The sequence below is a fragment of the Rhodnius prolixus genome, unplaced genomic scaffold (assembly GCF_049639745.1).
Source record: "Rhodnius prolixus isolate KJV_2025 unplaced genomic scaffold, Rpr scaffold_3, whole genome shotgun sequence".
Lineage (NCBI taxonomy): Eukaryota > Metazoa > Arthropoda > Insecta > Hemiptera > Reduviidae > Rhodnius > Rhodnius prolixus.
In genome coordinates this window covers 16,573,763-16,600,531 of record NW_027411603.1, presented here as the reverse complement: position 1 = coordinate 16,600,531, position 26,769 = coordinate 16,573,763, and the positions used below count along the sequence as shown (strand labels likewise).

Genomic DNA, 26,769 nt, shown 5'->3' with positions numbered 1-26,769 from the left:
GGCGACTAAAAGGAAAAGTTCGACTGAAAACGGTGACCTCATTATTAAGGAGATACGAGAAAAGTGAACAATGTTTAAAAGAAAACATTATTCACAATAATAAGATTAGTTAAAAACAGTCAAATTAAACAAAATGTTCTACAGTAAATTTAAAATTCTAGACAAATAACTTTCCACTTAGTATGTAAACATAGTTAAGGAAAAGAAGATTATAGTATGTTGGAGGCTGTGGAAGAGGATAATTGCACTTGGACGGCAAAACTAATTAAATTGCATAGCGTTTTGCACTTCAAGTTAAAATCTATTAAAATTTGCAAATTCACCATCCTACCTATCTCCTCTGCTGAAGAATGGTTATAACCAAACTGAAACTAAAGTAATTCTCTATAACCACTTAACTAAATACAATTAATTAAATTAATTCATTTTTAATAAAACTATTTTTTAACTAAATACAAACTTAGAAGAACAATTTTTTTGTATAACAAAGTTGATAGTTTTATTGAGAACAACCCCTAAACTGAGCTTAAGTCATAATTAATAATAATGTTCAATGAACTGTTCCTTTTGTGGTTTGCTAATAATATTTTTGTTTAATTTTTTAGCAATTAATTTTAATCTAAAGCTGCAATTGAACAGGTTTCGTGAATCATCTGGTAACATTAGGTAATTAATCTCATCATAATATAATCTTCAGTCCCTTCATCTGGTGACCAAATGCTTGTTTCAATCCGATCTTTAAAACTTTTATTATATGAACAACTTCTTAAACTGAGATGTATCTAAAATTATATCAATTTAAATTAAATTTACTTAAAAAAATAAGAAATTAATTCCTTTTTTCCTCTTATTTTGGTGATAAAAATCTTGCGTATAAAAAGAAGTTACAAGATAATGTTTGAGGTTAGAAAAATTATTGACGGAAATGTTTTTCTTTTATATTGTATCATGTTTTTTTTTCTAAATTAAGGCCCGTCAAATGCTGAGATCATTTGCGCCCGAATGTGAGCTTTCGTAGGAAGAAGGAATCTTAAGATTTGAAACCGTAATCTTCTTGTGAAAATCCAACAAATCAACTATCTAATTAATTTTCATTAATTTATTTAATGTGTTAATTATAAAGTCTTCCTAAATTTAAGTAGACTTTTTATTTTTATTAGAAAAACCGGTTAGGTTCTTTTGTAGTACCAGCAGCACTTGGCGGAAGCGAGAATTCGTTGTAGATTTTATCTTAAGATGGGCGTTTGCAGGCAAGAGTGTTTAAGGAAGACCTACCTTTTAGCAGATGGTATAAGTATTTTAATAAATAAGGTGTTATGATTTGACCAGCACAAGGGTAAAACATATAATGTTCTTTACGCAACACTATTTCATATATTAGTAAAAAATTTAAGAACTAGGACAACAAAGCGTTTAAAAGCACAACTTGGAGAGTTGTTTTCATTGTTCCTTGCAAGTTGTTACTTCCTAAACTTTGACTGTCCTTTGCTTAAAAGGGTTTTTATCATTGAAATTGTCGAGTTTGGTTTTTAAAAAAAATGAAACAGAAATGATTTAGCGAATCCTATATAAACTAGTAAAGAATTACTTTTCCAATACTCGTTTTAAAGAGATTTTTTTGGCAGAAACTCCTCTTAGTCTTCAACATTTCTTACAACCAGTTTTTGTCTAAAAAAAAATCTTAAGTGATTAACTACGTATCTCATGAATCAAACAGCTTACTTTCTGGTTGGCATCAAGCGTTAATCTTCGCTGCTTAGTTTTACACCATATGAATTATTTTTTTAGATTCCATTGGAATTTCTTTTAAATATTTTAAATTGTTAACAATTTACAAGACACTGTTAAGACCCATATGGACATACGGAGCAGAAGTGTGGGGCTCAACCAAACCTTCTAACTCCAAACGCCTACAATCTAAAATCCTACGGAAAATCCTGAATGCTCCTTACTACATCTCTAACCTTACCATACACACTGATTTTCACATCCCTTTCGTCACTGACCTAATAAAGTCTCGTTACCGCAACTTTCACAGCCTCCTAGCTCTTCATCCTAATCCTCTTGTCCAACAACTCTCCACTCCTCACCTTCCAGACAATCCTGCTCGTCGTTTGAAGCGAAAATGGCCTAGAGATCTGTTGTGATTAAATCATTGTGAAAGAGTTTCACCAGTGGGTGATTGCTCTAACCATGACATTACAAGTGAACTGAACCAGTAAGATCAAATTTACTTGATGCAACAATCGTTGCAGTTGTAAATATACAAATAAAGTGAACAAATTGTTAATAATTTTATGCATTTAAAAAGGATACCTTTGCTAAGTGAAATGGTTGTTACAAGAATAAATTGACTATAAGCAAGAATGAACAATGAAGACGGAAATCAGAAAGCCAATGTTATAGCTAGTAATCTCACAGTAGTGGTACAGCCAGCCACTGTCCAGGAGACATACCCAAGATAGATGAAAACATGAAAAAGCTTCATGCTTATTGAATGGCATAACATAAATGTAGGTTATGTTTTTTTTATGGAGCCTATAAAAGGATAAGGAAAGCATAAAAAAAAATGCTAGTATTATATCAGTGAATTGAGATGAGTTGTACGAACCATTTATCGTATAAAGTTGGATACGTAATATTATTTGTAAGTGTAACCAGAGGGGGTTGGTGGTAGGGATTATGGGATGGTGTGTGTAATGTTACTAAATTATTGTAGCGCAGAGGATGGAGTGGAGGGAAGGTTCTGACTCTGTTATCTCAGAGCGGTAAAATGAATTGACATCTCGTTATGCTAATGGCAGTATCGTAAATTATAGAACTGAGTTATGGATTAATAATGTTCTACTAAAACCTCTCTTCCACCCGTCGCACTCTGACCCGCTCTGTTTTCCGACTCCCTTCAACATCCATCCCTCCACGGCAATGGCAGCACACTATAGAGTCTGCAACTTCCAGCTAGACTTCAATAAATCGTACTGCATACCCCGCGCTGTTTTCCTTGGGTCTCTCTCTCCCTCCATGCACCCCCACTTCAGGATGGGAGGCTCTCCCTAATAACCCGTTATTGCTCTCTAGAAATAATTGCTCGTGGAATAAACTATTTCGATAAATTATACTTACTGAAAATTTAATTCCTATGGACAAAGTTTATAGTAGTAGACAGAGTGAAGTAGTAGTGGAACGTCCACCCCCACTGCTGATCCACAAAAGAGGCGGCTAGCGCCCCCCGGGGGTGGTTAGTTAATCCTCACATTTTACAGATTACTCTTCCTTCCTTATTCTTGCTTTTTGTAAATAATTACATTTAATAATCAACGTCTTTTACTTAGAATTAATATTCCTTGTCCTAATTAGGTAATTGATGGCATTTCTTTTTCGGTTTTAAGTACTCCAGTTTTTGTAATTAAACAATCCATTTCATCTGTTCTCCAGAGATGAAAAAGGAGAAGGTAATATTGCTTTCAAGGTACACCCATAACAATGTTATTTATTTATTTAAATTTTACAACTGGCTTAACCCATATAGGGTATACAGTTGGAGATAGACCTCAACAAATACAAAAAATACATAAACAATAGTTATACATGATTAATAAAAATAAGAAAAAATAATAAAATTTAAATTCAAACATAAACAAGTAGCCTCATAAGGCAAAAGGTAAACAGAAATACTCAGTGGTTCCAACAAAACAAATTAAAAATAAAAATAAGAAATACTTCATTGCCCTTAATAAATAACAAAAAAAAAAAAAAATTCGGATCTACCTATTTAAAGAATAAACAAACTCCAGATAACTTAGTAAAAAACAAAATAATAATAATAACCAAAATATAAATATAAAAGGCAAGAATAGTAAAAAATAAATAAAATGATAGAATAACTTTGATAACTAACAAAAAATACTTCTTAATTTAAAAATATTTTGACAGAAAAGAAAAACATCATTCAACTTACTGAGATGACCTGGCTCCGTAAAAGAAAGAAAATTTACAAATATGTCATCACAATTGTCCACAGCACCACAATATTTCTGAACAAGTGGATCTCTAAAACATGAAAGGGTAGGGCACCTTGCGATGACATGAGCTATGTCATCAGGTTCATTTAATGAACACAGTTGACAAAATTTATTACTATTAAATTCAAATTTTTTCTGATTGAAATATATTTTACAGACTTTTTTGTAACTTAAACGAAGCTGAGCCATTAATCTCAACTTTTCAATATGAATATTGTAAGTTAAGTAAACTTCTCCAAAATTGAAATCACTTAAATGTCTGTAACGCGGATTATAGCGACTATTCAGGACTGACTCGATATCTTTAGACAGCAAATTGTTCCTGAACGAGTCCAACAATCTACAGAATTCTTCACGAGTCACAGCTACGCTCTGACCAGCCCACAGGTCTTCAGCACCGATAGAAGAGAGGCAATGTCTCAGTGAACTCACCCAATTATATGGTATATTACAACTACCATTATTACAACTATTATATGTTATTCAACTATGTACTTTATACCTTCTTTTAACCGCTTTTAAATGAAAAGATTTCAGTCGTATCACTTTGTCCAAATTGTGTTTTAGCTGTTTTGTGTAACTCTGTACCCGAATAACCACTTTTCAGCGAAAAGTCTATTTGTATGAATAAAATATCCGATAAAACAAGATGCTGCATAAAGTAAAAAGCACCAAATATTTACTCGAATAGAACATCACCCACATTAGCTTCAAAATACAAGATTTTTGTTCTTTTTTTAATTTTCCGCGGTAGATTTCCAGTAGAAGTAGAAGCTGAATGTGGACCATATAAACATTAACAGCTCATGTAACTACTTACTGGCCACCTTCGGTCAAACACCAAATAATTACTGCACAACATTGGGATTTTAAAGCTGTGGTTTCAATAAAAAATTGTAGTAAATGTTATCGACCGAAATTCAAAATAGATGCCTAGAAGAGTGAATTAACCAAAATTCATGAAAACGTAAAGACTTGGTAACGTTTATTTTGATAGATGATGTATTGGCGATAAACTAAGTTAGTATTTCAATTCAATTGCTTAATATGCCCTCTTCGGACAATGGACGAAATTTAAACCCAAGTCTAAGTAGAACAAGTAATGGAAAAGACCTCCCTTAAAAACACTTCTTTGTAAGGTAAGAGCTAAATAAAGACGATGCCATGCAATTAAACTTTCAGACGTAACAGTTAATTTTGGTCAAATTGCCAAATAAGAATTATTTAAAGAACTTAAGATTGGCAATCTTTGTATTTAGCCTATTTAGTCGCAAACGACAAATCCACTGAAACTCAGAGGCACACTAAAAATTTGGCATAAAGAATTTTCAAAATGTTTACTAAAATTTCGTTGGTGAGGGTCTTTTTTTTTTAAATATCTTTTTATTGAAATTTACCCCTGTACCTACAGGGTACAATAAGTAAATGAGATGGATGTATATAAATAACGTGGCAGACGTGAAGAATTAGTCACCCAGTTGGTCGTCTTCGAGGATTGGAGGGTAGCGTAGTTGAAGACAAGTTTGCAGCTAAAGGGTTGGGATGAAATGAGAGTTTTTGATGAAAATTTTTATATCGGATTTTGGCAAGTTCGGAGATGAGTGGAATTTGGAGATCTGTATATGTATTGTGGTTGCTAACATAGAATGGAGCGTCTAATATGTGGCGGTGTATTTTGGATTGGAGTGTTTGCAGTCTAGTGATGTTGGATTTTTTTAGCTGTTCCGTAAAGTTCGAGTCCGTAAGTCCATATTGGTGTGAGAAGAGCTGTATAGAGTCGTCGTTTGTTCTGTAGTGAGAGTTTTGAGCGTTTGTCGAGTAGTCTGGCTAGAATTTTGTATCGTTTGTTTAGTTCGGTACGTTTAAGTCTCCTATGGGGGTTCCAGGTAAGTCTCTTGTCTAGGTATATTCCAAGGTACCGCACATGGTCGGCTGGTAGGATAGGTGTATGATGTAAGAAGACAGGTGGTGGAGTTTGACGTTTGAGTGTGAAGACTATGTATTTAGACTTAGTTGGGTCTTTTTGACTTTTTTGTTTTGTTTTGAAGAATTTGAAGCTTAAATCTGAAAATAGATGATAAAATGTATCTTTTGATAAACTTGTTTTAAATAAAGCAGATAAACTAACATTTAGTTTAATCTTGTCAAATCACTAACTCATTATGTATATATGTAAGTATAAATTCTTTATAAAATCAATGATTATAAGTAATTTAATTCATGTTAAGAACTTCCATCTACCTTGTTTCCGAAACAGGAATTTCCTATCAGATTTACGGTTAAGAAGGCCTTAAGAAGAGGAACGGGTGCCGACAGGTGCTAAGGGATGACTGCAGGGTTGAGAGAAGGATTACTATGATGAAGAGCTGTGGTTTAGAGATTAGAGGGATGAGTTGGGAGACCAGATTCAGATTCCTTGTAACATTGTTCTCCTGTCGTCTGGAATAAGAAGGCATTTGTAGCTCAGCTGTTACGCATTTCTCTTTTAGTTTTTTTTGTCTTTTTATTTCTTTTGGTTTGGTATTGCTTAATTTTACTGGGATCTTTCTTCTTCTTAAAAAGAAAAGAATATTTATTTGCTGAAAAGAAAAAATAGTAATAAAATAAAATAAAAAAAGCATTTTTACATTTTGTTTCTTAATGATTTCGATTATGCTTCTTCCAATATAATCTTAGTGAAATGCGAGACTGTCGGAATTCTTTCTTGGGCCACTTTGATGATGCAACAGTAGTAATTTGCTTTGTCGCACTTGTCAATGAAACAAATTTGATACTCGTATATACGCGTTTGTAGCTCAAAGAAAATAAAGGGATTAGTTCTGATGAAACGATAGTTGAACTAAAGCAGAGACTAAATAACATTGACTCGGAAGATTCTTAGGGAAAAGCACATGTGACCCAGGGAATTAGAAAATCCACTATAAACTAAAAAGAACCTACTCTATGTTGAAGTACCAGCATTGATTTGAAGTTTTGATGAAAACTTAAAAGTTTTCGTGTGGTTCAAAGTGGTCGAGGTGGTTTCAGCACCTTAAAAAAAAATCAATCACAAAAAAAGAAGAAAGAACTGATTCCGTCTAGCTAAATGAGCACAAATTGTCTAACCATTTGTGTTACTTACTCGATAAGAACTTTTTTTAAGATTGGACGGAGATGTTACTGCAGTTTTAATAAAATTTGTCTTTGAATATTTCTCATTTCAAAATTTATAACCTAACTGAAAGACACTGTCTTTGGCTTAAGTTTGCATTTCTAGATATCTACTCATGAGTCTTCTCTTCTGAAGACTTTAGGCTTTATTGTTACAGATAACCTCTACTGATCTGACCTCAAAGAAGTCAATACCCTTACTACGTCCATTAGTGCGATATTCCTTCCATTTATAACCCTACTATCAATATTCTGGACGTAATGAAAAACAAGGAGCTTTCCTAAAATTTAACAGAAAATAGGTAATTAAAGTCCAACAGAAATTCATAAAAATTGTCAACAAAAATCTGTTTATTTAGTTTTCTGTTTTCATTTATTTAAATTTCTTGCCGCCTAACATTATCACTAATGCTGAAGAGGTTAAAGTACAATATCGCCTTGAATTAACCTACACATTTTAGCAGCAATAAATCTTTGACGCCCTACTAGTACAAAATAGACCATACCAGTGGACTTATATCAGATTAATTCAAAATTTGGGTATCATGTTTTTCTTACATGTCACTTTCGACGGATACAATAAGTGTTTTTTGAAAGTAGTCCATTAACAAGTTAAATTTTATTCTTTGAAAGTTAGTATTTTCAAATATTAAATGTTTTTTAATTTTTACGTAGGTCTGAAGACGAGTGATCAGTAATTTGCAGTGCGGTTTAATTGGCTGCTTCCTTTTTAAACTCCAACATGCATGGCCGACTGTCCAGATCTTCTTTCTCTTCAAGACTTCCTTGTATCTTCTCCCTGACTTTCAAGTCTCAATTCATAGATACCATTACCTCAGATATATCTGTTTAGCGATCCCTCGGGGGTTTAATGGGTTTCATGCAAATATTTCACAATTTATCCTTAATCACATTCTCTTATCCTGTTATTTTACTTTGTTCTGTTTCGTGTATTTTTATGTTTGTTATTAACAATAATTAGTGTTTTGTTTGTCTTTGGTTCAAATAAACTTATTTAATGGGTATTACCATGCGGAAATAAATAACTAAAAATATCCAGGAAGAACTTCAAAATCGTTGATAATTGACATTCATAATTTTCGTAGAAATGTAACTAGCCTCATCAAAAAATAACCCTTCAAAGAGTTTAATAAAAGTAGTTAAAATAAATATAAGCTGAAATTATGTAAATAACCAAGGTATATAGTCGGATAATCATGTATTAAGGTAGTTTGTTTAATGTATTTATAAGCACTATATTTGGGATGTGATCGTACTAACATTCTCTTGCTATTCGTTACCATGTTAGCCAGCTCTTTGTTATAATTTCCATCAGCTTCATTATCAAGTTGTGTCCTTTAATCAAGACAGGAACCATGTACTTTATGTTTACATATGTGCATTCATCTAGTTCATCTAATATCATGGCGCTTCCTTCAATTTGATTTCGTTTAATATTTACGTATATAGTGAAATTAATGAACTGCTTACTATTTATTTATTAATGAGTTTAAGTGAAATTTTTGACTATTTAGCGCTAAAAGAAAGGTAAGTTTTTTCAAGTGATCGGAAAAGAGATTGTGATATCATTTAAGATGTCTAGAAAGATAATCTGAAGAATTTAAATTATTACAGTTTTCTCTATCCATTTTATTTATTATGCAAGAATATTTAGGTATATTTAGTAAAGAATAAAAGATATGGCCTAGAATGTTGCCAACGATACTCCAGTTGAAAGATGAAAAGATTGATCTTATTTGTAAACAAGATCCTGTCAAATAAAGAAAATTTTAAGATAGTATTATAAATGGCTGTAGTATAATGATTCCTCAACAGGCCAGGACACATTGTTCAAAACTGGTTTACCAAGACATCCTAAGGATTGACAAAAGCCTAAAACCAATCGATGATGACCACCTAAAAAGAGGAAAGAGTAATTTGGAAAAAAAGTGCCGATATGTTCGAATAAGGCAGACCCTTCACGAATAATCGGGTGAGCCTAGGGTTTGTACTGTACCTTGCTGTTAAAATGTAAAGATCAAACGAACAGATGAATATAGATTCTTTCAAAATTTCTTAACTAAAAGTTTTCTCTTTTAATTTGTGGGTGTTTTTTTCAAACTTTTATTTGTTATACTTTAAAATAATTGTATAAAAAAAAAACAATAACTTGCTGAGTCATATTTACTGTTTCCCAAAAACAATTTTTTGTTGCAAATATGAACAACTGCATCTAATATCGAGACAATCTCACAATATAGACATCTCTTCTCTTATTTGTACAATTGATTTAATTACTAACTTATTTACACTGTTTATTACTAATAAAGGCTATTAAACTAAACAACCGTACACTATTATATGTTGTACCTAAATATTCAATGCCTGCAACAATATACTTAAATATTATCTAGTTTAGATGTAATAAAGGTTAGCAGCATGATGCCAAGAGAAGAGAGGAGTTAACGCACTTTGCCAAGTTATAATAACCAACTTAACTCTAGCTTAACAATATTAGCATTATTCGTTAACTCACAATAACGTTATCAAATTAATAATTATTGCTATCTAAAACTTCTACACGCAACAATAACACCAAATATTAACATAATCTAGAGTTTAAATTAATAATCAACATCACAGAAATTTACTTAAATCAATTCCAGACAATTAAGAATAGATTCTCTAGTCTGGATTTTAGAATTAATTTTCTCAAATAATTTAAGTTTCCTCTAATAGATCTCAGCTATATTTATCTTAATTTCTTTAGGCAAAGTTGTAGCTAAGTTCAAAAGTTGATTTGTTCTCGATTGTACTCGATTAACAGATTTCTGATAACATTCTTGCAAGTTCAGTTTTCCAGCAATTCTTTCTCTCATTCTAATTCATTTAAGAATCAGAGAATCTGTTTTTGTGTTTTCATAGTAACAGAATTAAGTTTGTTTGTTTATTTGTTCATTGTTTTGGGTGATTGATTCATTAATGTAGAAGGAAAAATGTATGTCAATTTCAGTCACTATTTCTTATTTTTTTGCCAAGTTATCGGCCTAAGGACTAGGATTTACACCAACGGGGCAGGAGATACAACAATTCGAAATATGAAAGAAATGTAAAGCTCCTAAACTTTATCTCCTTCATAAATATTGTTAGTAAGCTACAATTATGCATAATTGTTGAGGTAAACGAGTACTATAATTGCCCATATTTTGGCAGAGATTACACTCATAAGCAAGAGACACAGCAATTTGAAATATGAAGGAAATGTAAAGCTCCCAAACTGTACCACCTTATATCTCCTTCATAAATACAGCAAGAAAGTTGTGTACAATTGAAGAGGTAGATGAGTACTATCGTTGTCCATATTTTCGCTAAGTTTAAAGTGTAACTTTTTGTTTGGAATCAAAAAACTATTTACAGGTGTTAGTTGATCCAAATGTGCTCACAACTTTTTTGGGCCAGATTGTTCAAATTAGAAAATTTGTCTTTTGTGGCATAATTGTTATAAAAATATCTATCATTACAGTTCTAAAACGCAAATGACGACAAGTGCTTTTGTAGTATTTGAAATAAAGCAAAAGTGTTTACAAAATATCAAATAAAATGTATAATTTTACTCATATTTTGTTTGTTAAAAAAAATAATCGACAACCCAAAGCAAATTACCATATTTATATTTTTCTTCCTCCGCCGTATTGTAAATGCTCCCTATTATGTCACTAACCTCATCCTTCACAAAGACCTAAATATCCCTTTTGTCACTGAAACAATCCATTCACGATTCCTCAATTTTCACAAAAGCCTATCCTGCCATCCCAATCCATCAGCTCAAACTCATTCCTCAACATCCCATCCTGATAATCCTCCACGACGTCTAAAACGACGTTTGCCTCGTGATCTCCTAACCTAGACCTTTCCAGCAACTAAAATTCCCGAGAGTGTCAGCACTGGCTGATTTCTTTCTTCCTGCGTCCTTACGGTTGCGGTGTGCGTCGGCTTTGCCGGGCAGTTTTCGCATCCTATACTGTACTTGTACTATTAACAATTTGCCTGGTGTATATTTATTTTTATACAGGTAGCAAATAAATGAATTTAATAAGGAAAAAAAGATTTTTCTTCAGATAAAACACACTTTTGTAAGGTTTTGTTCAGTTATGTTTGTAAAAAGAGACTTCCATAGCATTTGTTTTTTGTCCCGTTTTACCCGTTAAGCCAATTGAATTTTAAAGATGTTTAGTTTTGAAAATATTCAGTTTAAAATTATTAAACTTAACTCTTGTGCAAATGGGCATTAGTGTCCCAAGAGCTAGTACTAAAAAAAAAAAATGAAAAAAATTTGACCCACATCTCCAAAAGGTTCGCCATCCCTGATCTAATCCATCTAAATAATAATGATAGGCATTTATAAACTTTGCTTACGTAAGTATTTTGAGGATAGTGTTTGAAGTCTTTTTTTAAGATAAACGGGAAAAAGTGAGAAGCAGTAAAGAGGCACTTTTCCTGAAACAGGTAATCCCGAAACAAATGCTATTTCCAAAATTTGACACTACGTCTAGTATTGCCTTTTATGAGGAATAGGAAAAAGTAAAAAAGAGCAAACGTGTTCAATTTTACTGGTGAACGTTTCTAATTCTTCTAGCTAGATAATAGGTTAAGGAGAATTAGAGCGGAACTGCCAGATATATATTTTTTTCTATTTTCATTTTAAATCAACCAGTACATTTGCAATAAAAAATATTTACAAATTTACACCAAAAAAAGATAGTTACAATGCAAGACTTTTATCATACGTTAAATTTTGTATTATATATCGTATGTATATAAAAGTGTTTGTTGGAAAAAAAAGTAGAAAAAGTATGGTTATTTGAAATTGTAATATTGAAGCGTTTTAGTATGTAGAGTTGAGAGAAATTCCATAATTCATGGAGTAAAAGTTGTACAGAGAAGAGAGTTGAATTGTGAAGAGAGAGAGGTAAAGACAGAATCTGTTTGGATACTCGCTACTCTTGCCTTGAATTTGCATGAATGTATTCTATTATTGCAACTAGATGGAGCCCACATCGTATGGGTTAAAAAAGAAGAAGTTTAATGTAAAGTAATTCTTTATTAAACCTGCCGAACTTTGTTTTAATCCACATTAAATCATGCAAAAATCTTATTTGAGCTTAACTTTGTCCTTTCTAAAACCGAAGCAGGATATCTTATCTTCTTCAAATTTTTGGCAAATTTACAAAATCAAAGAGAAAATTTTCTCTCTAGAGATGATACTAGATAAACACTCTCATGATTTCTTTTATTCTAATTTTTTTACTTAAGGATTCAAAATTGGCGAGGAATCGGTCAAATAAAAACAATAACTCGTCTTTTTGCCAACATTTCGACTAATACATTGTCTTCTTCAGGGCCTGGATATTACAAATACAAAAATACAAACAATGTAGAGAATCAGTAATATAGAAAATCAGTAATATATCATAAGAACCAAATGATTAGAAGTAAATTTAAAAAAACACAGCAATAATTATGTACAGAAGTTAGATATTTTTTTATTTTTTAATGATAATTTTTACAATAATTATAAGTGATTAAAAGGAAGAGAGATCTTTGCCAATCTCAGTCATAATTTTTGTTATTTATTTGTTCTTCTTGCCGACTAAGGGACCAGGTCATCTTCAGGGCTTATATTTATTAACTATAATTTGTTTTACACGGTTAACTTGTGTCCTATTTCTTCTACTCTGACTGTTTAGGTGGATAGATGGTTATAAAGTACAAGTCCAAAGTAGTACAACAAAAAAATAAATATGCAATTGGCAATAATCTTTCTACCCTTTGAAGTAATGAATAAATAACAAATAAAGAAATACTCGTATTTTTAATATTCATTAATGTTTTATAAGTGCAATCAGGGGTGTCCTGTTAATTATTTTTTTTACTAGAACGCTTATACTCGTATATACAGGGTGTTCATTTTAAGACGGCTCAAATGCATTTCATGCTTAAACGGTTAATCTGAGCGAAAAATGGTAGAGGTAAAATTTGTTGCCCGTCACCTCTAGTTTCAGAATATGTGACATGATTTTAGATTCCTGCCCGCATACGCGGCTGACGCGCGACCAAAAGTGAGGGTTCACAGTTGACCCCCATTTTTATATACACAGTCTTAAAGAGTATAAAAAGTAATGAAAGAAACCGGAAACCGCAATTCGATATTTTCAAAAGTAAAGGTGCTAGGCCATTTCAAAATCTGGTATTTTTAAACATATTTCAATTTTTTTAACTTGTTATCAAAGAGAAAGAAGAGCACGCGATAGGTCATTTTATGTATTTTTTCATCCCCTTTCTACTAAAAATATTGCCAAGGCCGTAAAGCTAGTATTTTTCTTATTATCGGGAAATAAGTCGTTTTCCGAGTGATTTTTCTAAGAAAAATCAAATGTTAAGAGCTTTAGATGTTCTCAAGCACACACAAAATGACTAAAAATTAATTTTAAATCTGTTACAAACAAGAAGGTTTAATAATTATTTGGTAATTTTGGGGTAGTTGCGTTTAATTACCAAAAAAAATTGGAAAACTCCTGCCACATATTTAAGTGATCAATATCTTTCATGTAAAGATCAATCTTATTCCTTAATTTATCAAATAATGCACTTTTGCAGCATGAACTGTGTCTTGAACTGTATATAAAAATGGGGGTCAACTGCGAACCCTCACCTCTAGTCGCGCGTCAGCCGCGTATGCGGGCAGGAATCTAAAATCAAGTCCCATATTCTGAAACTAGAGGTGACGGACAACAAATTTTTCCTCTACCATTTTTCGCTCAGAACAATCGTTTAAGCATGAAATGCATTTGAGCCGTCTTAAAATGAACACCCTGTATAATATACTTTAATTTTTTTAAATATTCTTTGTGCTACAAAAAGGAAAGAAAGCGAAAATCATTGCAGACCCCATTTCATGTAACATATATATACGTTTATTACAATCATAAGAACATTTTATATAAATAGTTAACAAATTATTAAAACTGTCCGGTAGGACAGTTGTATAAGGGTTGATCGTCAAAAACTGCACGAAAAAGCGTAACGTTGAAAAACGCCCAACTTTGACAATTTTTTTCTCTTTTTCTATAAAAGATAAAATTCCCAAATTTTCTTTAAAATATAGAGCAAATCCTCCTTTATGACTGTAATTTTTTTGCAACAACCCAGATCTTATAGGTTTCGAGAAAAAAGTTGCCGAAAATGAGCAAAAACGGCTTTTTCAAAAAATGTTCTTGTTCTTGTTCTTCTTCTTATTGTTCTTGTTGTTACCTTTTTTGTAAACAACGTAGCGCCTAAACGCGTGAACCGATTTTCATGAATGAGGTGTCATTCGATTCGGAATTTTATGTAGATGTGCCTTTTGGGGGTCTCGACGCTGTACATAGAATGGGGAGTTAGCCCCCTTTATGTAAAGCCCCCTCCAAAATTATTATTACTAATTACTCTGTAAATCTTGGCCCGATTTTGATAAAATTTGGTAGGATGATAGGGTTAGGGCTCCCCTACGTAACATTCAAGCGGCGATCAGCTCTTACAGTCGTTAAGGGGAAGTATAGCAATCGTTTCAAAATATCGACACGTGAACCGATTTTCATGAATGAAATGTCATTCGAATCGAAATTTGTACAGATTTGCACTTTAAAAGTCTCGACGCCGTGCCTCATAAGGAGGGGAGTTCGCCCCACCCAAATAAGGCCCTTTCTAAAACTATTATTACCAATATTTCTATAATGCTTAGTACGATTTTGATAAAATTCAGCTCGAATAAGGTCTGTGACATCTAATAAATTCTAAAAAATAACTTATTAATGAAAATTAATGCAGTAGAATTACTTAAATATTAATGAAGTATTAATGAAATGTTGGGTACTCGCTGATTTGTGTACCTTTTGGCGTTTAATCAACCCTTATACTTAACATTTTAAACTGTAAGTTTTTGTTAATAAAATATGTGTAGTACGTACTTGCATAAATATCTACAACAACACATTAAAAATAATAATTTTTATAAAATATTCCAAATATGGTCAGGATCTTTTTTTAAACTTTCTATATTTCGTTGTTATCTGCTGAAAGATGAGACCTCAACCAAATTTTTATTTTAATTTTATTTATCTGGATTAAGTAATTGTTGCGGTGGACCATTCATTTTTATAAATAGGAGATTTGCTAGTTTTTCAATTTATACTCTACTTCTTGGTTCATTTAAAATAATATTCATATTACTAAATCCTCGCTCGCACTCTGCCGAACTGCAAGGAATAGTATTTATCATCGAATTAAAATTTGTAAATCTTCAGGAATTTCTCAGCCTCCATTATCAATATAATCTCTAAACGCATTGATACATCGTGTTGTTGATGTTGTTAGATTAAATCTGGTGCATAACGACTCGATTTGGTTTTTCACTGTAGTCAGTTTCAAAATCCGTTGGCCATTCCGTTGGATCTAATACTCGAAATACATTTATTAAATTATTTTCTGTCATCACGAAATGCAATAATAACCAAATACAAGATTTACATAAATTAGAGAATTCAGAGCTGTATCTGACCTCCAAGCGACCTGATGTAGAAAATTGTATTCACGTAATTTTTTTTTAATTTTTTAATACATCAACCAATTTTTCGTTAGAACAGAAATCATCTTTAGTTCCGAAACGCGTTCCTGTACAAAAAAGAAGTACCGGGGAACGACGTTCCGGAGCGTTCCGTCTCGAAGACACCACTGATGGGCAATGAAGTTAGGAGGAGAGCTACTTTAAAGAAAAACCAAACGTAGCAGTTTTCCAATCTTCTGAAATCTCTTATCTTCTTCAGGAGAAATTTAAAATAAAGTTGGAAGGTATTTAGTTAAGAAAAAACGATATAAAGTTGTTTATAGAACAATCATTGGAATCGTTTTACAGGAAAATTTTGTGTTTTATTTCCATTTTTTGCTTTGGTATGGACAAGATTGTATGGTGAGCAGTTTCTTTGTGGTGAGAATCTGGACTATGTTCGGTCATCAGAAGAGAGGTCCACCCTCTTGTGGTGCTTAAACAACTTGTAACTTAGTTCAGGATGTTCTGGAGAACTTCTCTATCGTTCTTGAATTGAATAACTGAACTACATTTTGTGGAATTTATCCATACTTTCTCTTAACCAGAAATACTTGGTTTGATTGGAATACACCGCTTAGTTATAGTTTACTTGTAATTTTAATAACTTTTGAGAGAGGGGAAGAATATAAAATATAATATTAAAATAACCAATTTATTAATAATTTAATTGAAAGGCTGGGTGGAAAAAAAATTGATCAAAGTTAGTTTTTCATCCCATAACTTTTATTGAACTATAAAATCTAACTGAAGAGAGAATATCAGAAAGGTGAAGAGTAGATATTTACTTTGCCGGTGAATTTGTGAGTGTAGTAGTGTAAGGCACGCCTCGCTGAATATCCAATATACGGGAAACTAATATAAGTTAGTCGGCCTCTCCTACCCCAATTTAAGTTTGTGGGGACCAAGATGAGTTGGGGGTGAGCCACATACACAAGCCTCTTGGCGCACACAAAACTTGAACTCACTGAACACTTATATGTGAGCGAGTGTGTGTGTGTGTGTGTTGTTTGTGAGTTAGTAAGAGAAACTTAGAACCATTTCTATTTAATTTATGTGATCTAGATAGCAGGGACATTACAATCATAGGAGGACACGAAGAGTAGAAACGAAGGGGGATTTTGCCTTTATTTCCCATGTTGCGCATGCGAACTGATTCACAAATACTAAGTTACTAACATGTAGATTATACTTGTTTAATTATGTCAAGTAAATTGAATAAGATATGAATGTCAGAGTTTAACAGTTGATTTAATTATTAAGTTTAATTTCTGTAATGTAGGTATGTTTCTGATGGAAAAACCATCATTCCCTTAATATAGTATTCCGACAATCAGAGGGAGTCTTGAATTCTGAGAAAACTATTAATAACTATGGTATTGAATCAGAAGGCTTTTACAAAGTCAGGTTTTAATAGAAAGTAATAGATTCATTCTACATTATTAATAACTAAACCATTATTTTAACTTGTAATTGTCATAAAAATTTAATTTTTAACTTACTCACTTAGTTATACTTTTAAGCAAAAGAATCTACTTATCAACTAAAACTTCTAAAGTTTCTTGCTCTATATTCTGCTTAAGAAACTATTTCACACAAAGCTTAAATTTTGGAAGTTAAACTATTTTCATTGAAAGTTTCTGCTAGGAAACATCACTTATTTCTTGGAGGTTCCCCAGAAAGTGCAACTAAAAATAATAACTTTTTTTAGCGCTCGTCAGGACGATGTTCGATTCTATGAGCTAAATAACATTAAACTATTACATTTAAAGCATTCGTTGGACAAAAGTGTGAAGAAATTAATGCACTGTTTTATAGAAAAGATTTTTGAGTTCACTGAGCTTTGCTTATACAGCTTTTCTCAAAGCTTAAGATAATATCTTCGTACCTAGCAGCTAGTCCTTGGCGTTCCTAAAACCTGCATAGAACTCTTTCACATTTCTCTTAGCGAGTCTCCTCCAGGATTGCCTCTACACTTCCAAGGCAATTTTATCATCGGCATTGCTACGACTTATTCGCCGCAATCTTTCCAAAAGCCTTTCTTGGAATACGTTTCACATTTTTCATCAATCTAAACTGGCGTTTTCTTAGAAAGAATACAAAGTAAAGTTCAGGATACATTTTATTTTGTATCCTCTATTTATTCTTTGGCATGCATTCTTTCCTCCTATCCTTCTTCACCAATCAAATCTACACAATTATAAACCTATCGTATGTATTTTAAACATTTTTGTCCTAATTATTTTTTGGGGGAGTATGTTTAGTTCAATTAGATCAGAATTGGATGAAGATAGAGAGTGTTTGCTTCCTCAGTATTAGCCGAAGGCTGTAAATTACAGTTGCAGTTAACTGTATCCATTAGTAGGTGAACACTTAATCGCTCAGATATAAGAAAATGGTTAAATTAGAGAAATAAATCCCAGAATGCAGTTGGCGCTCTGCTACTGGGAAACGAACTAGCTGTTTCACGTTATTGTCAGTTTCATAAGTTACTTTTTTAAAAAAAAAATGGTAATATTTGACTAAAACAAATGGTTTTATCAAACTTTTTTTGAATGGGAAGTATAATATAAAACTTACATTCACATAAATTAATTATAATAAACATAAAATTGTGAGTGTCTAAGCGAATATTTCAGTGGAAGTTATATATATATATACAGGGGAGTGGTTACACAGTAACATATCATGAGAACGGTATGGTGTACCCCTGCACGACGTACACAAATTAACTTTGGCAGATATAAATGGACTGGGTATCGCCATCATAGTCAGCTCATTACTCACGCCGTGTCAATATTACCTTGTCAGCTTGATTTTACTATCAAAATAAACTTAACACATCATCAATTTATTTGACTTTCATGCCTACATTTATTCCGACTTAGTTTAACGAACATTTATTTTAAATTCGCTATTATTTATGCAAAAATTATCTATTTTTTGTTTTTTGTAATTAAAATGACTAGTCTTAATTAATTATAGATACGGTAACCAACTGTCTTGTGAGAGCTTCACGCTGGATGTATTGGATTGTGTATCCCTGAAACTAGAACTATCTATTGATTCATTTTTCTTCTTCGTTCAATCAACACTGCATTGCCAATCCTGAGTCAATTTGACCCAAAAAAAGATAGGAATGGCTCTGTTTTCGCACATCTCGAAGCTATCCCGAAATGCTCTTAGATATGCTATCCCCACTCTCTCACCATTTGGATAGTCACAAGCTGAAGACCATGGAATTCTTAGTTTCTTTTTGCAGATTAGTTTACTTGAATCATAAGAAGTCATTTTGACTCCTGATTGGTAATACAAGTAGATTTTCTGTTATTATCTTGACTCCAGATTATTGCCTAAATACTTATTTGATAAATTTACATAATTTTCATAGAAAGTATCAAGGCACAAAAAAACAAGCCTCTTTCTAGAATTGATTTTCTGTCCGAATTGCAGCAAAAACTTGCAGCGAATTGGGTAATTTCCGATCCGTGTCAACAGCGCACAGTAATTGAAAACATAGTAAAAGTACAATAATTCAAAAAAATGAAAAAGTCCCTGATCAGAAGGCAGTCAATCAAGATTCTCAGAAAATACTGAAATTACTGCGATCCTAAGTTGAAGTTAATTCCTGCTGCGTGAAATGTTAAAGCCGATTTGTGGACAAAATTTGTTTTTTCGTCCTTAATTCCTATTCTTTCTCATCCTTTAACGCGAATTTTATTATTAAAATTGAAATCAATATAAAAAATAAATTATGGAGTCAATATGACTCCACATTGGCAATAACTGACTAAGTTCGAGCATTGGCAATGCAGTGTTAATAATATTATCAATAATGGCAGTTTATCCTCTAATTACTATCAGAATTATTGCTCACAAGATTACATTTAGCAGAATCTGTGGATGACTCCCACCTTTCTATTTAAGGTAAACTTATTCGCGAACTTTACTTTATTTAATTAATATTGTATTAATTTGTACAATTACTCTGTTCTCTCATAAAACCAGCATTTACTCTCTCATAAAATAAGTCTGTTAACTCTGACATTTGGCCCACCCTCTGTCTCGCAGAGACTCTCCTTTGCGACAAGAAAAAAATCATAATTAACTTTATGTTTGAATTGATCTTTGAAGTGTATTTATTATTACTTACAATTTGTATTTTGTTACAGGTAAGGTTACTATTAGAATGTGGAATCCTTTGAAGAGGAAGAACTAATCAGGGAATCTAGCCATGACAGATGCCCAATTATGTCTTTAAGTGGCCTACTATCTTTTTCTTTTTTTTGAGTAAGTATTTACTAAATTGTAAATTGATCAGAATCTTTTCAACGTGGAGTTTAAAAACATTAAAGTTGCTATCTCTTTAAAATAAAAATAAAAAGTTGACATATGAAAGATCATAGCCTCAAGAAAATTGCTGATTATAAAGAAATGTTTAATTTAAAGGTAAAATAAAGAACTAAAGAAGTTAATTTAGATTTAAGAATTTATATAAAGGGGACAGTTCAGATCTAAATAAACTATTTATACAAAAAGAAACTTGGTAATTCAAACAATAAACTTTTCCAAAGTACAGTTTAAGTTGGCCAGCTTTGCCATATAATTATTAAATTTTAATATTAATTAGTAGCTTGGTATAAACAGCGAAGGAACTTTGTTTTAATTGGATGGCGTGGTTTAATTGGAAGGCTTGTTCTTAGGGTTAGCCGAAGCCCTACGAAATAAATTTTCTTCATGAATTGCTGTCAAATTTTTAAGTGTTTCATTTTGGCCAATCTTACTAATTAATTAATCGATTATTTTATTGCTTAATTACCTTTAGATAATGTACCAAACCAATCGGTAAAACATTTCACTTAATTTTCTTGAAAAAGGCTAAAAATTGTCTTCTTTAAATGTTCACAAGGATGGGTAATAACATTTGAATCTTACTCCGGAGGATATCGTTGAATAAAAATTGAGTAAGTAACTTGTAGTTAGTGTAATTGCCACTCCATCTCTTAAGGTGGACAATACGTACGTCAGATGTTATGAGCGCGGTAGAAGATCGCTAACACATTGCTGTGAATTACTCATATTTTGTATTAATTTTATTATTGTATTATTAAATAAAATCTAAGGCAAAACGCCTGGAATCGAACCTGTGCAGCAGGATACCTTAGTTTGGTATTGTGGGATACTATTTGTGATTATTTCACGCCAGCTTTGTTGGATTTAAATACACTAATACCTCACTTTGCGTCGTGGTTACGTTCCAAAAAAACTCAACGCAAATTGAAACGACGCAAAGTGAATTAAGATTTTCTATAGCAAACCATGTAAAGATCGAAGATAGGTTCCAGGGTTACGAAAATACTACTTTTTAAAAAGAAAATTGAACAATGTAAACATTTTAAAAGCAAAAATAATATAAAATTTTATTACATACATACAAAAAACAAAAGAAAAGTATGTTGTATTCAATTAAAACAAAATTAATTTATGAAAAACAAAATTAAAATTAATCACTGTCTGATGAGTCCATAGTGGCTGTTGTCGTAAGTCGGCTTTCTTTCACATAAAATTGGTCCAATGTTTGCTGGACAGCTTTTTTTTTTCAACGTAAAATAAATTTCCTTGTAGCAATTGATATTCGTAGCTACCGCCTGGGACACTTTAAAACAAAAGTGTTACCATCTTTTAGAAAAAAATGAAAATTTCAATGGAACCCAAAACAACGAAACTTCGAAAATCTAACGACGCAGAGTGAAAATTAGTACTAATTAAGTAGCGACGCAACTTCGAAAAAACGCAAAATGAAACGACGCAAAGCGAGGTATTGGTGTATACTAAATAAGATTACATGATTTTTTGGGAGTCGCAGATTGGATTTTATTTATGTTTAGAGAAATTTGCTATATTTTTGTAGTTATTTATATATAGGATCTGTGGATTGTAGGAAATTTATAGTAGATCTTATCAACATGGAGTTGCTTTGACTTCTTTGAGCTATACACTAAAACTTGAGTCATTTGACTTCATATTGATTCTGGCAAGAATAAGCTCGAAATTTGAAAACCATTGTAATTTTCAAAGGTCAATTAAAAATATCTTTATCTACCCCCATAATCGCCCATTACGGACGAACATATCCCATTACTTCATTTCTTGAATTGACAAAAATCTTTCTTGGTGAAGAAATTAAATTATTAAGGAATTCATTGTAAGCGTTTCCGTTTCTTAAGCTGTGGGATAATCTCTCTACAAGTATGGCTACTCTATCTTCATTTATTACCTTAGCCGGGAGTAACTTTTGAGTCATGCACATGTTTTGTTGTTAATGTGAGCAACCACAATGTGAGCTACTTAGATTTAGCGTATCCGCAAGCAGACCAACCTTCCAATTACACAATTTACATTGTCACTCTTGAGCAGCTCCTTAGGCGATTTGGATAGCATCAATAAAGGCGAATAATAAATCATTTTCAGCCATACTCCCAACATTAATATAACAAACAAATTAACCTTATATTATTTAAAAATTTAATTAAACCTATCTTTTTAATACTGTTCTCTTTTATGCTATAAATATCAGTAACAATGGACGGAACTATTGCTTTATTTTCTACACAGAATGATTTATTAAGACAATTTCTATGTGTATTATATAGTGAGGATATAATTAAAGTTTAAATGTCACGACCTTTTATCCAAGGCCTGAACTATAGAAATTTATACAACTTTACAACTATTATTTATTGAAATTTATTTTTATTACAATTATAATTTATAAATTTTTATTTTATTGACTTTTTTTTTTTAGTTGTAACGGACTTATGATTTGCATTATTTTGTTTTTAAATAATTATTATTTACTTTATTACAGGTATTTATTTATTTATTATTAATGTTTTCCTCCAGGAATATCCTTGAAGAGTTCCTTTTATATTGTGCGCGTAATAAATTATTCATAAATATTATTTTTTATTCTCCGACAAATTAAATTTATTTTTGATAGTAATTTTAAAAGATTCTAAAAAGGGATAATTATTCATTATTGTTTACAAAGTAGTGGCGTTTATAAAGTCCAATTGTCTTTGAAATGGATTTGTTGGTAGTTTAAGGAATTACCCATCTTTGAAAATTACTCCTTAAAACAGTTTAAAAACTTAAGTATAAGGATTGGTTAAACAAAAAGAAGTTATACTAATCAGCAAGTTCCCTAAATTTTATTCTTTGTTTCAGTTCGTAATTTCAGCCATTTATAAACGTACGGGAAGGCTCATATATTTTATTTTAATTGTTTCCCCATTGTTCTGAACTGATTTCTAATTTTTTACTACTAATGGGGCTTCTGAGTACTCTAACGTTCGCCTGTTAACAATGTTTTCATAAATCCTTAAAGAAGTTATTAAAAATGTACTTTTGGGAATTTTATAACATTCATATCATTTAAGTAATTTTAATGAAATAAAAAATAGATAATATTAGTACCTTTATAGTTGTAAAAGATCAATTATAATGAAGAAATCTATTAGATCTGGGTTGTTGCAAAAAAATTACAGTTATAAAAGAGGATTTGCCCCATATTATAGAGAAAATTTGGGAATTTTATAACATTCATATCATTTAAGTAATTTTAATGAAATAAAAAATAGATAATATTAGTACCTTTATAGTTGTAAAAGATCAATTATAATGAAGAAATCTATTAGATCTGGGTTGTTGCAAAAAAATTACAGTTATAAAAGAGGATTTGCCCCATATTATAGAGAAAATTTGGGAATTTTATAACATTCATATCATTTAAGTAATTTTAATGAAATAAAAAATAGATAATATTAGTACCTTTATAGTTGTAAAAGATCAATTATAATGAAGAAATCTATTAGATCTGGGTTGTTGCAAAAAAATTACAGTTATAAAAGAGGATTTGCCCCATATTATAGAGAAAATTTGGGAATTTTATAACATTCATATCATTTAAGTAATTTTAATGAAATAAAAAATAGATAATATTAGTACCTTTATAGTTGTAAAAGATCAATTATAATGAAGAAATCTATTAGATCTGGGTTGTTGCAAAAAAATTACAGTTATAAAAGAGGATTTGCCCCATATTATAGAGAAAATTTGGGAATTTTATAACATTCATATCATTTAAGTAATTTTAATGAAATAAAAAATAGATAATATTAGTACCTTTATAGTTGTAAAAGATCAATTATAATGAAGAAATCTATTAGATCTGGGTTGTTGCAAAAAAATTACAGTTATAAAAGAGGATTTGCCCCATATTATAGAGAAAATTTGGGAATTTTATAACATTCATATCATTTAAGTAATTTTAATGAAATAAAAAATAGATAATATTAGTACCTTTATAGTTGTAAAAGATCAATTATAATGAAGAAATCTATTAGATCTGGGTTGTTGCAAAAAAATTACAGTTATAAAAGAGGATTTGCCCCATATTATAGAGAAAATTTGGAAATTTTATAACATTCATATCATTTAAGTAATTTTAATGAAATAAAAAATAGATAATATTAGTACCTTTATAGTTGTAAAAGATCAATTATAATGAAGAAATCTATTAGATCTGGGTTGTTGCAAAAAAATTACAGTTATAAAAGAGGATTTGCCCCATATTATAGAGAAAATTTGGGAATTTTATAACATTCATATCATTTAAGTAATTTTAATGAAATAAAAAATAGATAATATTAGTACCTTTATAGTTGTAAAAGATCAATTATAATGAAGAAATCTATTAGATCTGGGTTGTTGCAAAAAAATTACAGTTATAAAAGAGGATTTGCCCCATATTATAGAGAAAATTTGGGAATTTTATCATTTACAGAAAAAGAGAAAAAAATTGTCAAAGTTGGGTGTTTTTTAACGTTACGCTTTTTCGTGCAGTTTTTGTCGATCAACCCTTATACAACTGTCCTTACGGACAGTTTTAATTAGACTTAGGATGGAAGATTTGATGTAAACTGGCAGTTTATGTAACTCAACCAACACGCATAGCTCACGCCCTGAAGAGGACAATATATTTGTCGAAACGTTGGCAAAAAGACGAGTTGGTTTATTTGACCGATTCCTCGCAAATCTTCCATCCTAATTTTAACAATTTGCGGTCACGAAAACTATATATTCATAGTTTTAATTAGTTTAGGAGAGAATAGGAACTAGTATTTTCATAGTTCAAAACAAGCCCCACATTTATGCCTCTAATATTTCGGCTCTACATTGAACAGATCACTATGAAATATCTAGTTGCTATCTTCTAAACTACTGACCATCTAAAATGATTACACAGTTAATTGAGAGTCTGCAATCTGCGAGAACCAAAAGTAATTCCTTAATTTTTTTGCACATTCTTTCTGCAGACTTACCGCTCAAAACTCACTATTTCAGAGCAATGATAAATAACCATTATTCTGGCAGCCAGAATGGTGTTCATATTCAGAAGGCTGTGACTAAGAACTCTTGTTTTATTTATTCGAAAGCTTTTTTCAGATCTTCGTATCGTACTTAAGTAATTTTAATTTTCTTAATCTTGGGTCTCAAAGCTCATAAGCTCTAAAAATGAAATGAAAAAATGTACTAAGAAAGAAAAGAACTAATTTCGAGTATATTCTTGAAAAAGATGAAGAAGAACTCTTGTTTTCAAAACCTAATTTGTGAAGCTTTCTCATTAATGAATAAAAAAGAAGGTAATATAAAGGAGAAGAGAAGAACAGCCTCTTCTATATATATAAAATTTATATATATATATAGTTATATATATAACTTCAGAATTAACAAGGGAAAGAGAGGGGAAGGTTTTTTTCATAGAAAATAGGGAGTGAGGCTGTAGTAAGGGGAGACGACAATTTACTTCAACTCATATTAGCAAGTCGGAATGAATTTCCATCCATTAAACTGTGACTTCAAAGCAGGTTGGGGAAAACTTCATTTTCATTTAACTAAAGTAATTTATAACTTTCCTTTCCTTGCTTCATCCTGGCTCTAGAGTTGTTTGTATTAATAGCTGGGATAGACGGGGAACTCTTCTCCTCGCCTCTTCGCCCGAATGTTCTTCTGGCCCGAAGTTCTTCTGCTTCCCTTCAAAGTAAATTGCTCCTAGAAAAATCTTTTTTATTCTTTCAAATTAACTAAGAAAATAAAAATAAATAAATAAAATAAAATATATTTTTTGCACTTTCAACAACATAAGAATTAACTAGTTAAGCTCGGAATTTAATTTTTAAAAAACCCCCCCACAGTGTGCGGAATTAAAATCAGACAATGACGTGCATTACACGTCGAACGCAGGGCAAAACAACCCAAAGTTTACATGGTCATAAGAGTCCACTGCACAAGCACTTTTTCTGCAATCTCCTGGGGCTTGAGATTACCAGAATATTCTGTACTCTTTCAAAATCTTGCACCGCTTCACGTTAGTTAACTAGAGACGCAACAGCTTTTACAAGGAAGAAAAGAGCTTTGAATTCTGTGCAAAATGAAATCATGCTCATACTGAGGTCCTGAACCTCTATCTAAGGTAAAAACCAGCATTACACAACGGTTGAGAGCTTCTATTTGTGTGCGTACTTCCCCAATCTCTAATGCCGAAACCAAACATGTACCAACCACTTATCATTTGGCTGACTCCCACCAACCCACTCCGTATAAAATACTTGGCAGTTCTATTGGTAAGATAAAGGAAACATCCCACCAAATAATATTCTTATTGTATTCTATTAAAATTTCGAGTTTTTATAGTTAATGGCAAGTTTATATGTTTCACAACAGTATAGACGTCGACTGCACTGTGATAGAGATTTGGTTTGACGTATATACACGTCAAACGCTCTTAACTGGTTAAAATGCATTAAATTAAAAAATATAATTAATGAAAACTGTAGATTGAGTGCAACTAAGTGATTGCTTCATTAGACAAAAGGAGATTATTTATTTATTTTT

General features: G+C 31.4%; 1 protein-coding gene across 10 annotated transcripts in view; it reads left to right on the top strand.

Annotated features, from left to right (window-relative positions):
* Window positions 1-26,769, top strand: part of LOC141452598 (TOX high mobility group box family member 3-like) — a 268,943-nt gene that overhangs the window by 162,139 nt on the left and 80,035 nt on the right. For 4 of the 10 annotated variants that reach the window (XM_074124905.1, XM_074124901.1, XM_074124904.1 and 1 more), the window contains one exon: window positions 19,986-20,103. The exons of 5 other annotated variants lie outside the window; for them this stretch is intronic. The gene's annotated coding sequence lies outside the window, so the exon portion shown is untranslated. Of the gene's footprint in view, window positions 1-19,985; window positions 20,104-26,769 lie in introns of those variants that run through there. One more of the 10 variants, XM_074124908.1, reaches the window with a different exon arrangement.